Below are 14380 nucleotides of genomic sequence, written 5' to 3' on the forward strand. Positions count from 1 at the left end.
AAGCATGGTAGAATAGGACAGCTTGGTGAAAGAAATTGTTCTGATTCTTTGGTTTTGCTTTTTTTTTTTCTTTTTTCTCTTGGTCTTTACCACTTTTCCATCTTTCCTTCCTTTCTTTTCTTAACACACTGTTGGTCATGTATTCAGACTGAAGTGCTTATGGTACTGCTGTTGTTGTTGTTCAATCATTAAGTCATGTCTGACTCTCTGTGACCCCATGGACTGCAGCACAGAAGGCTCCCCTGCCCTCCACTGTCTCCCAGAGTTTACCCAACTTCATGTCCATTGAGTCGGTGATGCTATCGAAGCATCTCATCCTCTGCCAACTCCTTCTCCTTTTGCCTTTAATCTTTACCAGCATCAGGGTCTTTCCCAGTGAGTCGGCTCTTTGCATCAGGTGGCCAAAAAGTATTGGAGCTTTAGCATCAGCATCAGTCCTTCCAATTAATATTCAAGGTTGATTTCCTTTAGGATTGACTGGTTTCATCTCTTTGCAGTCCAAAGGACTACGAAGAGTCTTCTCCAGCACCAGCCTCAGTTTTTTGGCGCTGAGCCTTTTTTATGGTCCAACTGTCACGTCTGTACATGATTATTGGAAAAATCATAGCTTTGACTATATGGATCTTTGTCGACAAAGTGATGTCTCTACTTTTTAATATGCTGTCTAGGTTTATCACAGCTTTTCTTCCAAGGAGCAAGCGTCTGTTAATTTCATGACTGCAGTCACTGTCCGCAGTGATTTTGGAGCCCAGGTAAAGAAAATCTGTCACTGCTTCCAATTTTTCTTCTTCTGTTTGCCACAAAGTAATGGGACCGGATGTCATGGTCTTAGCTTTTTTAATGTTGAGTTTCAAGTCAACTTTTTCACTCTCTTCTTTCACCCTCATCAAGAGGCTCTTTAGTTCCTCTTCACTTTCTGCCATTCAAGTGGTGGTATCTGCATATCTGAGGTTGATATTTCTCCCAACAATCCTGATCCCAACTTGTGATTTATCAGCCTGGCATTTCACGTGACATTAAACTAGCAAGGTGACAGTATACAGCTTTGGCGTTCTCCTTTGCCAGAGTCGAAGCAGCCCATTGTTCCATATCTGGTTTGAACTGTTGCTTCTTGATTCCTATACAGGTTTCTCAAGAGACAGGTAAGGTGGTCTGTTACTCCTGTCTTTTTAAGAATTTTCCAGTTTGTTACGATCCATACCGTCAAAGGCTTCCATGCAGTCAGTGAAGCAGAAGTAGATGTTTTTCTGGAATTCCCTTGCTTTCTCCATGATCCAACGAATGTTGGCATTTTGATCTTTGGTTCCTCTGCCTTTTTTAAACCCAGCTTGTACATCTGAAAGTTCTTAGTTCACGTACTGCTGAAGCCTTGCTGGAGGGATTTTGAGCATAACCTTGGTAGCATGCGAGATGAACGCAATTGTGTGGTAGTTTGAAGCTTCTTTGATATTGTTCTTTTTTGAGATTGAAATGAAAACTGACCTTTTCAAGTCCTGTGGCCACTGTTGAGTTTTCCAGTTTGCTGACATATTGAGTGCAGCCCTTTCACAGCATCATCTTTTAGGATTTTAAATAGCTCAGCTGAAATTCCATCACCTCTTCTAGCTTTGTTCGGAGTAATGCTTCCTAAGGCCCACTTGACTTCATACTCCAGCATGTCTGGCTCTAGGTGAGTGATCACACCATTGTGGTTATCTGAGTAATTAAGACCTTTTTTGTGCAGTTCTTCTGTATATTCTTGCCACCTCTTCTTAATCTCTTCTGCTTCTGGTAGGTTCTTAGCCATTTCTGTCCTTTATTGTGCCCATCCTTGCATGACATCTTCAATTTTCTTGATGGGATCTCTTAGTCTTTCCCATTCTATTGTTTTTCTGTATTTGCATCATTCATTTAAGAAGGCCTTCTTATCTCTTCTTGCTGTTCTCTGGAATTCTACATTCAGTTGGATAAATCTTTCCGTTTCTTCCTTGCATTTCACTTCTCTTCTTTCCTCAGCTGTTTGTAAAGCCTCCTCAGACAACCACTTTGCCTTCTTGTATTTCGTTTTCTTTGGAATAATTTTGGTCACTGCCTCCTGTAGTGTTAGGAACCTCTGTCCGTAATTCTTTAGGCAGTCTATCTACCAGATCTCACCCCTTAAGTCTATTTATCACCTCCACTGTATAATCATAAGGGATTTGATTTAGGTCATAACTGAATGGCCCAGTGGTTTTCCCCTCTTCACTTTAAGCCTGAATTTTGCAGTAAGGAGCTCAGGTCAGCTCCCTGTCTTGTTTTTGCTGACTGATTATGTTCTTTGTAGATGAAGAAGCTCTATACATAGAACTGTATTGTATAGAAGCTCTATGCAATGTATGTATGAAGAAGCTCTATACAATCTGATTTCAGTATTGACCATCTACTGATGTCCATGTGTAGAGTCGTCTCTTGGGTTGTTGGAAAAAGGTGTTTGTTGTGACCAGCATGTGTTTTTGACAAAACTGTTAGCCTTTGCCCGGCTCCATTTTGTAATCTAAGGCCAAACTTGCTTGTTATTATGGGCTATCTCTTGACTTCCTACATTTGCATTCCAATTCCCTATAATGAAAAGGACATCTTATTTTGGTGTTAGTTCTAGAAGGTGTTGTACATCTTCATAGAACCAGTCAGCTTCAGCTTCTTCACCATCAGTGGTTGGGGCATTGACTTGGATTACTGTGATGTTGAAAGTTTTGCATTGGAAATGAACTGAGATCTTCTGTCATTTTTAAGATTGCACCCAAGTATTGTTGACTATGAGGGCTACTCCATTTCTTCTAAGGGATTCTTGCCCACAGGAGTAGATATAATGGTCATGTGAATTAAATTTACCCATTCCGGTCCGCTTAGTTTACTGATTCCTAACATGTCAGTGTTCAGTCTTGCCATCTCCTGCTTGACCACATCCAGCTTGCCTTGATTCATGGACCTTACATTCCAGGTTCCTATGCAATATTGTTCTTTACAGCATCAGACTTTATTTTCACCATCAGATAACATCCACAACTGAGCACCTTTTCCACTTTGGCCCAGCCACTTCATTTCTTTCTGGAACTATTAGTAGTTGCCCTCTGGTCTTCCCTAGTAGCATACTGGACACCTTTCGACCTGGGCAGTTAATCAGGTATCATATCTTTTTGCCTTTTCATGCTGTTCCTGGGGTTCTTATGGCAAGAATACTAGAGTAGGTTGCCATTTCCTCCTCCAGTAGACCACGTTTTGTCAGAACTCTTCACTGTGACCCATCCATTTTGGGTGACATTGCATGGCATGGCATTTTCATTAAGTTACATAAGCCCATTCACCATGACAAGGCTGTGATCCATGAAGAGGATGATTCTGCTGTAGGGTATGGAAAATTGTATCATGCCATAACTGGCTTTTAGGGGAAGTTTAAGAAGCAATCAAGAAGCACTTACGTAGCTAGCTCTATTAGATGCCAGTATTGCTAGCTGGCCTCAGGGATTTAGAGAAGGATCACATGATTACTTTCTTATGAAACTTCATAGTTTTTACATGTAACATATGGAAAAATTCTGTGATCCGTTTTTCAAAAGGCTTCACAGAGTGACTATCTGGGTAAATTTACCAAGCCTACTGGTGGGACAGTTGGCATACCATGGGTCTGTTTCTTGGGGTGGGTCCGTGTGTGGGTCCTTGTGCACGTCTGTGGCCAGTCGTGTCCGACTGTCTGCAATTCCATGGGCTATAGCCCGCCGGGGTCCATGGGATTTGCCAGTGTTTAAGATCATGTTACTTCATTAGTTTAAAATAAGAAATCAGTGCTGGCAGTAGGGAGCAATCTTCCTCTCTTGATTGGTCTTCATGGGAAGCCAGGCCATATTCAGAATGTTGCTTGGTGCAAATGAAATCTCAGAATATGGTTCTGTAACATGAACTTTTCCTGATATAAGACTAAGCCTGATATTCTGCCTCTGTGATCAGAAAACCTGGTCATTGGGATCCTGATGAAAGTTGTACTTTTAGCATTGACCTTCTAATTGACATATTCTTTAGTTAAATTAACTTTTTTGTTACTTACCTTTTAGTATATTTCCTTGCAAATTTAAAGTCTTACCTTCTAACTCATTCTTTTTGAGGTGGTTGTATATATCACTTTTACCATAAAACTTTGTTTTCTGATTTCATATTCAAAGAGTGACCTCATTACTTGTTAACTTGGGGAAGCAACTCATCTTGGTTTTCATAGAGCAAATATGTACTATCTAGTTGGAAAAACAAGATCTATGAAAATACCTATAAAAATTAACAGTATCAGGTTATTAGAAACATTGAATTTTTGAAAGTCATATTATCCCCAAAGGAGACAGGGAAGATCATTTGAGCTGAAAAAGACATTATAGATCATTTATTCTGATTCTCTTTTTACCAATAGGAAAACAGTCCAGTGGCCACATAACCATTTGCGACAATACTCAGACTGCCTACTTCCTAATTCATTCTCCTTTCCTGTTATATCTTGTTTTTGCAGAGGAGTTGGAGTTTGGCTTTATTCAGTCAAGTCCTGAAGAAGACTTAAAGGCTGATAGGCAGTGTATATATGTGCTTGGGTGTGTAATTTTAGGTGTATAAAGCATTATGGGCAACAGTATAATTGTTAACAGAGTCTTACTATGCTTCAGAAGAATTTTATAAACTTTGTCTTATTTAATCCTTCCAACAGTCTCTGAGCTAGTGATTCATATTATTAACCCCGTTACAAAGATGAGAAATGTGAGGTTTGGAGTAGCCAGAGTCAAGCAGTTAATGATAGAAGATATGGGATTCAAACCCAAGTCTTTCTGACTTCAGAACCTACATTGTTACCTCATGTAACTGTCACAGAAACCTATCGGGTAGGGCTTTATTATTTTTTGTTTATATATACATATATAAAACAGGTGAGGAAACTTAGGTTTAGAGAGATTAAGAAACTTTTATCAATATATCAACTAACTTCTATACTTGGAAAACATGTGACAGGATTCTACTAAATATTAGCAGATTTAGTATGCATGTTTATTTCTGTTAACTCCACAATCAGTTCAGTTCAGTTTAGTTGCTCAGTCATGTCCGACTCTTTGCATCCCCATGGACTGCAGCATGCCAGCCCTCCCTGTCCATCACCAACTCCTGGAGCTTGCTCAAACTCATGTCCATCCAGTCAGTGATGCCATCCAACCATCTCATCCTCTGTCGTGCCCTTCCCCTCCTGCCTTCAGACTTTCCCAGCATCAGGGTCTTTTCCAAGGAGTCAGTTCTTTGTATCAGGTGGCCAAAGTATTGGAGTTTCAGCTTCAGCATTAGTCCTTACAGTGAATATTCAGGACTGATTTCCTTTAGGACTGACTGGTTTGATCCACTACAAAAATAGCAGAAGTATAATACATATGGACAAAGAGAAGAGGAGTAGAGGTATTGGCAGATGCATGAACCCAAGAAAATTTGGGGTTATAGAAACCCAGCAGACAAGTGGTAACTGACTGCAGAATTGACAAAGCTGAATTCTAAAGTCATGGAGGAGGGACAAAAAGAGTCAAACTAATCTGCCCATAAAACCCAATAAATAGGTGGAAATTAGATTCTTGATATGCCTCTACAGGCAGAGAGTAGCATGAAGCTGAAAATGAAACAACTGTTAGAAAGTTTTTTGAAAGCACACTTACGTACCGTCACCCACTACCTTGATCTCCATCCCAAGCTGGCCCTAGCAGACAACTGGTTTTTCACCGTCCCAGCAGAAGACGGGAAAGTTACTCTTCAGAGATTGAGCCACAGATGTTCCAGATGCCGGGCATAGCTGAGAATGTGCCTAAAACACCTTGTCGAAAACCTGAGTGTCAAGAGAATGTCTGCTTGTTAATCAGTATCCTCTTCCTGGGCTTCCCTGGTGGCTCAGTGGTAAGAATACATCTGCCAGTGCAGGAGACATGGGTTCAATCCCTGGGTTGGGAAGATCCCTGGAGAAGGAAATGGCAACCCACTCCAGTATTCTTGCCTGGGAAATCCATGGACAGAGGAGTCTGGCAGGCTAGAGTTCACGGGGCTCACAGAAGAGTCTTACACAACTGAGCAACTACACAACAAAAACATCCTCTTCCCATTACACTTCTAGAATGCTCTTAGTCAACCTTAAACTTTCTAAAGCAGGAGATAAGAGGAGTCCAGTCTGGGGGCCGGTATTTGAGGGCTCTCAGTTCAAACGGACTGGACAGGCCCATCACTTTAAGTTGATGCCCATCAGTCAGTGAATCCCACTCATGCATCTAAGGCTTCCAGTTGATTTTTATTCCTTATATTTTAATATCAGTAGTCAATGAGAGAAAGTCTTATGAATAGATTTGAGAATATGTATCATAAATGTGCAAAACCCAAAACAAATCAGAGGAAGCAGAGGCAATGCAAGTCACAGAAGAAACCCACCCCCCCAAAATCCAGTATTTATAACTAAATATTTTCAGGGATGATTTTGCTTCCATTAAAGAAAAGTGAAAGTGAAGTCGCTCAGTCGTTTCTGACTCTTTGTGACCCCGTGGACTGTAGCCTACCAGGCTCTTCCGTCCATGGGATTTTCCAGGCAAGAATACTGGAGTGGGTTGCCATTTCCTTCTCCAGAAGGTCTTCCCGACCCAGGGTTTGAATCTGGGTCTCGAGCATTGTAGGCAGATGCTTTACCATCTGAGCCACCAGGGAAGTCCAAGCATTAAAGAAAATAGGATGCCATTTAAAAAAAAAAAAAAAAAACAGGAGAATAAGAAAGCTCTTGAGATTAAAAATATATTCAGACATTTTTAAAAATTAGAAAAGTTGGAAGATAAAATTGAGATAGACCAAATAGTGAAACAAAAAACGGTAAAGTAGATGAAAGCAAGACAATTAGAAACGTGATCAAAGGGGTCCAATATCTGACTAAGAAAACTTTCAGAAACAGAGAAGAAGAATGGAGACATTCTCAAATATCACAAGAGAAATTTATCAACTGAAGGGTATGAGTTTACATAATGAAAAGGAAGTAGTCACTTATGGATGTGAGAGTTGGACCAGAAAGAAGGCTGAGCACCAAAGAATTGATGCTTTCAAACCGTGGTGCTAGAGAAGACTCTTGAGAGTCCCTTGGACAGTAAGATCAAACCAGTCAATCCAAAGGGAAGTCAGCCTCTGAATACTCTTTGAAAGCCCTGATGCTGAAGTTCTTAATACTTTGGCCACCTGATGCAAACAACCAGCTCATTAGAAAAGACCCTGATGCTGGGAAAGATTGAAGGCAAAAGGAGAAGAGGGCAACAGGATGAGATGGTTGGATAGTATCAGTGATTCAAGGGATGTCAACTTGGGCAAATTCTGGGTGTTGGTGAGGCACAGGGAGGCCTGTTGTGCTGCAGTGCATGGGGTGAAAAGAGTCTAACATGACTTAGCAACTGAACAGCAACAACAATGTAAAGGACCAACCAGCTTAATGTAATAAAAAAAGACTTTGTAATGGCAAATCATAAAATTTCAGAAAACTGAGGATAAAGAAAACCCTAAAGGTATCTTGGTCTTGAGTAGGGACGGGGCTGTAGAAACATCCTACCATGTTGGACTTCCTATCACATTGAAGCAAGAAAATAATTGGGAATAAGTTCAAAATTTTAAGAAGTGATTTTTAACCTAGAATTTTATGCCCAGTCAAACTTTCATTCAAGTGTGAGGGTAAAACCCATTTTGAGATATTTGGGGTCTCAAAATATTTACCTGCCTTACAAATAACAGATACATAGAACACTGAAGTAAAAAAACTCATAATTAGTAACTTTAGAAAAAGTAGAAAATTAAAGAAGGAAATTTGATCATGATATATATTCTGTGATTCAGTTCTGAACAATATTGATTTAGCCAAAAATTGTAGCAAAGTTATGTTGAGTGTCAGGATGAGGATAGGGAAGTATGTGTGGGAGGGTAGGTTGGGTTGGGACTGTAACAGAGCCACAGTATCACCTCCCATACTAGAAACACTATTTTTCCAAAAAGCCAAAAAGTTGCAATTACACATTTTCTTCAGAAATTAAAAAAAAAACAGCTAAAAAATTAAAAATGTGGAAATTGTTGCCTTTTGGCAGCAGGGAATAGTGTGAAGTGTGAGAGGTCTGTTCTTTTTCTTTGTAGGCTTTGTGCTGTTTGACCTTTACAACTAAGTTTGTGTATTATTTTTTTATGAAAAGCATAGAGCACATTTAGGGAGAGGTAGGTAAGTTTTAACAGAATGAAATCAGGAAGTGTAGGTTTAGAACATATCACTAGAGTAGAAAATTAGGGTGTTATAGCACTGTATTACCTGTGGTCCTGTACTGAGCAGTTCCTAGTTATCATCTGATTTCTTCCTCCTAGAAGGCAGGCAAGAGGGATGTTATCCCTCTTTGATGATTGTGAAAATTGAGTTTTGAGGCTCTAAGACCTTTTTGATTTCTAATCTGTTACTATGCCTCATAAGTATGTTTGAATCTTTCTAAATTTATCTTTTTTTTTTTTTTTTTTTTTACCAAGAGAAGATAGCAGATATTAGAAAGCCTCTACTTTGATATCCTAGGAAAGAATATATGGGAAAAAATGTGTGTATATATGTAATGAGTATATGTGTACTGGTATACAAGTATCTATAATGTAAGACCTGGCATTATGAGATTACAAGAGGAATGCAAATAACTCTGTGGTGTTCATAGGTAAGAAAATGCGTATTAGATAGATTTTCTCAGAAGGCAACATATGGGATGGGCTGAGCTCTGGGTAGAGTAAGATTTCTATAGTCTTCTCTCTCCATACCCCTTGAAAGAGATTGGCATAAAAAATTTAGCTGGACAGGATTAAAGGAACCCAAAGAATCAATAGACAAAAGTGATCTACAATTATCAAACAATATATGACATGAGAAAGCCTTTAGGGAAGTAAAAAGGACATAATATTAAGTTACTATGAGTGTAGTCACTTGATAAAAGTTTTATTGGCTCCAACTAATAAGAAAAAAAAAGTTTTATTGGCTTGTTAGAAAAAGATTGTTTTGGCTTTGATTGAAATACAAAAGTGTCTTTTCAAAGTAAAACTTCAATTTGTGTCTCTTAGTTTTCAGTAAATATTTGTTGAATTAGTAAGACATTAGTAAGACATTGTTTGTAACATTAAAGTTACAACATTAAATAGCATGATATATTTCTGAAAATTCTTCCGGTAAGACTGGGGAAACCCCCACTGCCAAAGCAGTTTATTTATAGCTAGACCAAAAAAAAAAAAAAAAATCCATTTGTGTATCTCCGTCTTCATTGGTCCCCGAGGAGCAGAATTTTACTTAAAAGGCATTTTCATTTTAAAATATTCTCCCTTGCGGCATGATATTTGTAGGAATTAAAAACATTCCTACTTAGATTATGTTAATGTCATGTATAGTTAGTGGTCATTATATTAAGGATATATGTGTAGCCTTAGCCTACAGAGCACTGGAAATAAGACAAAATTTAAATCCTAGTTCTCAGTGTGTTAGGTAATATAATCTGTCAGAACTTCAGAAGGATGCTTAACCTTTAAGTGAAGAAGACTCTAATATGGGAGTCAATTCAAGATCAGGTGCATGTTGCATTGATGTAAAACTCTTCACATTGTTACTGCATTTACTTTATAAATACAGTATAAAGTATTTGCATCACTTTTTCTGAGAGAAAGAAGAAGGTAGTGAAAAGAGCATGGATTTTGGAATCTCTGGCTCTTGGTTCTCTACTCTGTAAAATGGGATTTTTATCCCCTTGTTAGAATTATTGTGAAAAAATGATGCTGTCACATCTTAAGTATATAGACATAGAATTGTGCATGATGGCATCATAGAAACTCAATGAAAGTTTGTCGCTGTTATTTTCTTGTTGCAAAGAGTCAGTCTCCCAGTAACTTCCAGGGCCTGCTGGAAATGAGCTTATACCCTCAGAGGAAAGACCCTGGGTGAATGTGGAGCAGTTGGTGAGCCTATTTCTCTCAGGGATCATAACCCCCTAAAGTCCTGCCTTGATGGTTTACTCCCTTATATTACTGCCATTTTATGTATTTTGTTCTACTTTTATAATATGTTCCACAGGAGAATTAGTCCTAAAGTTTTCCAACATTAAGATACATATATTTAGATGTACTTTATCAAGGAGCAAGTCACTGGGGATTACAGTAAGAGCTTTAATAGTTTAGAGATTGAAAAGAAACTTGGGACTGAAGTGGTAAAGAGGTATCATTTTAATTGAACTTTTAAAATGAGTTTTATTGGAAAAAATAAAACTGTGACAAAGTGTTTTAAGCTTCAAAGGCTTAAATGTTGTTGTTGTTCAGTTACTAAGTTGTGTCTGACTCTTTGCGACCCCATGAACCGCTTCCCTGTCCTTCACTGTCTCTCAGAGTTTGCTCAAACTCATGTCCATTGAGTCAGTACTGCCATCCAACCATCTCATCCTCTGTCACCCGCTTCTCCTCCTGCCTTCAATGTTTCCCAACATCAGGGTCTTTTCTAATGAGTCAGCTCTTCGCATCAGGTGGCCAGAGTATTGGGAATTTCAGCACCAACTCTAACAATGAATATTCAGGGTTGATTTCCTTTAGGATGGAGTGGTTTGATCTCCTTGCTGTCCAAGGAACTCTCAAGAGTCTTCTCCAGCACCACAGTTTGAAAGCATCAATTCTTTGGCGCTCAGCCTTCTTTATGGTCCAACTCTCACATCCGTCCATGACTGGAGAAGCTGTGGAAAAACCATAGCTTTGAATATACGGACGTTTGTCAGCAATATGATGTCTCTGTTTTTTAATACACTGTCTAGGTTTGTCATTCTTCTTCCAAGGAGCATTTATATACTTAATAGCAACCATGTAATATGTAATGATTAAAAGTATGTGCTTGAGAGGCAGGCAGACCCGGGTTTGAATCCTATCCCTGACACTAACTGTGAGACCTTGGACAAGATTCGTAATCCCTCTTAGTTTCTGTTGTGAATGGTACTGTCTTATACAAGTATTGTAAATATTACTGAGCTAATGCCTGTAAAGCTCAGCATAGTGCTTGGTCTGAAGTAAGCATTCAGTATATGTTAGCAGCTGCTGTTAGCTTCCTTATGAATAGGGCATTATGGTTTCAATTTGAGATATAATGGAATAAGGTCAGAAAGATAAATTTGGGGCTACCTGGTCTGGAATTAAAGGCTAAGGGATGTGATTTTCATTAGGAATTGGAGATGGACTTAAGGTTTTTGAGTAGGTGAATAACATCAATATAGAATCCTAAAGTGACAGAGCTACAGGATCCCTTAGAGTTCATAATCTGGATTCTTCCTCTCTCAAATGGGAAAAGGGAGACCCAGAGCAGTGATAAAGTTAAGTTAGTTGCAGAACTGGGACTAAAGTCCAGGTCTCAGACTTCCCTGGCTCAAACATAAAAAATAAGTCCAAAGGATTGTTCAGCATTGGTCAAGTGCTTAGAAATTGGGCATTTCCAGCAGCTTTGGAAAAGTGTTCAGATTTTGGTGTGGATTAAATAAAATAAAAAGTCTTTCCATTGGTACTTTCAACCAAACAAATTAAGATTTGAAAAATCTTAATTAGCTAACAAGTTTTCTTTATCAGTAGCAGTCACTTCAGAAATGTTTGTTAGGGGAAGTAAAAATATATGAAACATGATTTTAGAAAGCCTTCATTTATATTTATATTATTTGTACTGCTAGTGAGATTGGAGGGTGATGTTTTTGCTTAAATGAAATTGAATATCATTGTTTATCCTTTTAAAGTTGCTGTTTCCCAGGAATTTTAAATAGAAAAACATAAAAAATTTAATTCCAGGAGGGCTCTTACTACCTATGTAATAAGCCATTACTACATAGATACTAATAGAGCTTGATCGACTATATACCTCTATGCTGTTAAGTTTTTAGGTTAGTAGACAAAGATCGAACTGATTATAGCTTTATACATTAATAATATAATAAAATAGCTTTTAAATGTTTAATTATTTCTTGTTAGTTGTTTCTTAGGCAGCCTAATGGTTCAGGTGGTAAAGAATCTATGGGAGAATCATGTGCAATGTGGGAGACCTGGGTTCAATCCCTGGATTGGGAACGATCCCCTGGAGGAGGGGATGGCAGCCCACTCCAGTATTCTGGCCTGGAAGATCCCCATGGACCCAGGAGCCTGGCAGGCTATTGTCCATGGGTCCACAAAGACCTGGACACAGCTGAGCGACTAAGCAGGACTGTTTCTTAAGATTAACTCTTTACTTTGGAAAATTAAGATCTTAAACATGAATTTTCTTCTATATTGAGAGTGATTTTGAGAAGATTTTATTTTTAGCATATAACACTTTTTAAAATCTTTAGATGAATAGTATTAGTCAAATAATACAATCTGTATTAAGAAGTATTAAAAGGGCATTTGATGTGTACTTTGCTCAGTAATATTAATACAGTTGAAATATTTGGTATTCATCACAATTATCAGAAACATATATTTGAAATGTGACTTTATATAAAATAATTTTGTCTTCTAATTTAGCTGACTCATAAATTACCTCCTTGACACCTTTTACTCAAAGGGACACTTACTGTCTTCACTTTTGTCAGATGAAAGTTCTCGAGCATTTTCTGTTTCTTGGGCCTCTCCATGATGGGGGTACTGTGAAGGAGAATCAACAATAGCAAAGCAGGAAGAGATTGACGGTGCACTTAGCAGTTGTGCCTTATCTATACATGATTTGGGACAGTTTTGCCAAGCACTGAATAATTTTCCTGTGGGAAACTTGAGCCCTAAAAGGAAATGAACACAGCTAAAAGGCTGAATCTCACATGGGACTTAGATTTATTTTTAGAATGGCACTATGATGCCATATTTGGATTGAAACAATGTGATAACCTTACCTTATTTTATTAAAAAGTCATGTTTTTTGAAGAAGCCATTTAATTTTCTATTACACTGTGTATATAGATCCAACATAGCAAGTATATAACTGTTTGGCTGGTAACCATGCTAAAGTGTTTTAAAGTTAGAGGCGCCTAGTTGGCAGACATTTCTGGAGGCTGCTTTTAGAGTCTGCTTTCTGCAATAAAAGATTGTTTGGCACGTTCATTGATTATAGAATGTAGTTGTCTTTTTGTTGTGTTATGTTTGGGGCAGGTTGTTTTCTTACTGGAAGGGAAACAAGAGGAAAGAAGAATTAGTAGCCCTAGGTGTGGGTAGAGTTAGTTGATTGTCTTGAAGTAAATGAAGTCTTTACTAAATGAATCAAGAGAGAAACCCAAATAGATTTTTGCCTCTGAGAAATGATGTTGTTAAAAGATAATCAGCAAAGGTGTTTTATACTGAGTTCTAGAGTGTTCTGCTTAGCAAAGTTCATAGGTTTGAAAAAGTTATTGCACCATTTATATTTTGTGTCAGCTTTTCTGCTCCCTGATTTATCTTCTTTATAATTTTATTTGGTTAAAATAAATTATGATGGTGATAATATATATTGGATTTCTGAATTGGATGCTATCTAAACTTGCAGATCCCTCACAGTTCACTGAGTTTCAAATATGGGAAAATTTGCCAAATCCACATTTTTGCCTTTGGCTTCTCTCCCAAGGTTGGAAATATGCCAGCATCATAAATCTCAAGTCTGATGGGAAAAAGCTGTTACTGATGGACAAGGCCTAATGCTACCTGCTTCCCATGCAGTATTTAATTTGTTTCTCATAAACTTTGTAAGACAGTGAGCATTGCATAAATTTTACAGATAGGGACATTAAGGCTCACACTAGTTAAGTGACTTATCCAAGGTCATACAGTTAGCAAGTAGGAGCGGCAGTTTTTAGAAATAGAACTGCTTGACCCAGAGTCAGTATTCTATGACATTGTGTTCTGTTACCTGGTGTGACCTCGGTATAGCGCCTAAAATCTGTCTTTGGTATTTGTCAGAGGTCCAACTCCAGTCTTCACATAGTTGTGGCCAGATTCTGAAATGCCTTCAGTTACTTCCATATTTGTGGAAATCTAGTTACACTTTGTTATGTGTATGATGTGTTTGGAGTGGAAATTTTGAAACATTAATTACTGAATGTGTTTAGTCTCTCAGGCATGTCCGACTCTTTGCAAGCCCGTGGACTATAGCCCACCAGGCTCCTCTGTCCCTGAAATTTTTCAGGCAAGAATACTGGAGTGGGTTGCCTTTTCATTCTCCAGGGGATCTTCCTGACCCAAAGATCAAACCCACATCTTCTGCATCGCCTGCATTGATAGGTGGATTCTTTACCACTGAGCCTCCTGGGAAGTCCCAATTACTGAATACCTATACAGTATTTCAGTTATTTAAATATGTTAAAGATTAATTTCTTACCTTCCTTTG

At 38.3% G+C, this 14380-nt stretch overlaps 1 protein-coding gene across 4 annotated transcripts in view; it reads left to right on the forward strand.

Annotated features, from left to right (window-relative positions):
• The window catches only part of RABGAP1 (RAB GTPase activating protein 1), a 162530-nt gene that overhangs the window by 95734 nt on the left and 52416 nt on the right, over positions 1–14380 (forward strand). The gene's annotated exons all lie outside the window — the stretch shown is intronic.

The sequence above is a fragment of the Cervus canadensis genome, chromosome 5 (genome assembly GCF_019320065.1).
Source record: "Cervus canadensis isolate Bull #8, Minnesota chromosome 5, ASM1932006v1, whole genome shotgun sequence".
NCBI lineage: Eukaryota > Metazoa > Chordata > Mammalia > Artiodactyla > Cervidae > Cervus > Cervus canadensis.